We start from the raw sequence: 1,463 nt of genomic DNA on the forward strand, positions 1-1,463 counted from the left end.
GTTTGTGGCACAACTTGACTAGAAGACGGGATCGGTTGGTAGGACATGTTCTGAGGCATCAAGGGATCACCAATTTAGTATTGGAGGGCAGCGTGGAGGGTAAAAATCGTAGAGGAAGACCAAGAGATGAATACACAAGCAGATTCAGAAGGATGTAGCCTGCACTGGGTACTGGGAGATGAAGAAGCTTGCATAGGATCGAGTAGAATGGAGAGCTGCATCATACCAGTCTCAGGACTGAAGACCACAACAACAGACCTTTCTTTGAAATAAAACATTCTCAGCTTCAAGGGTAGGGTGGAAAGGAATATATGTTCACTTCTTTTTCAGTTTACATACGAGCATGAAGCTCGTCTTTTTATTTGCTTTCTTCAAATACGATCTACGAAGCGTCAGGTGTAGAGTGCCTATTAATCCCGTAATGCAAATTACAAAGAAATCTGCTCTGGAACAAAATTCTTGTTTTGTCATCACTTATTTAGACCTTAATTTTCACAAATTCGCAAAGTTTCCCTCTTTTTCAGGCGTTGGCACTACTCAGAAAGTTTCCCTTTAATTAACACCAAGTAAATGTGGATCACTCGTCACATATTTCCAAGTGTACGATACCGCTAGTCGTGATTCTAATTAACAGTTTCTCTGGCAATAACGTTACTAAAACTCAGAATTTCGGATCTCAGCAACCTGTAAAGTTTTGCTTTATTGACAATGAAACTCCTCCAACTGTATTGATGATTTACTGCCCGCCATCCATGTGGAGCACGTGTTGGTCTCACCGTGGACTTCTAGTACTCAGCCACACACAACTGATATCATCAAAGTGTACGGGCCTGAAGATAAAGTTGACGCAACGTCGAAACTAGTAGCCAAATAATTATGAAATCTCAAATACAGCTGGAGGAGTTTCATTTTCAATAAAAAAAATTATACCAGATGATATCCCACCATCGTCCAATTTAAATATGGATATACGAAGAGTCAAGTTTTGTAGTGGAATTGTAAAGCTGATCCGCAAAATTAACCACCGTAATCACTGAAACCAGTGATACATACATTCACTGCTCGTTGCAAATCCACGCCAATAATCAGCGACTGAGGCTGTAGCTTGCTCAGTGCTTTCTCCATTGGCTATTTCACTGGAACTCGTTCGATATTACGCCGATCAAAAACAATATCCTCAACACACTAAATTCCCCAACACTGTTGGTCACAATACCCACTACCACTGAATAATCCGAAATGAATTTCACTGTCAAATATTTTCTTACGTTGACAAAGATCTCCACAAGTTTTCACCGTTTACCGTGAAATATCTTATGCCCGCTGCTTCGCTCGCATGGACTGTATGGTTTGCACAGTATTTTTCTGTTTTTCCTTAATTGAATCTTTATGTTGCCCTCAAATTGCAACACCTTCTAAACTTTCCACGCTAATTAAAGCCATAGAGAGCGTTGCCTTTTACG

The sequence above is a fragment of the Schistocerca nitens genome, chromosome 9 (genome assembly GCF_023898315.1).
Source record: "Schistocerca nitens isolate TAMUIC-IGC-003100 chromosome 9, iqSchNite1.1, whole genome shotgun sequence".
In the NCBI taxonomy this organism is placed as follows: domain Eukaryota; kingdom Metazoa; phylum Arthropoda; class Insecta; order Orthoptera; family Acrididae; genus Schistocerca; species Schistocerca nitens.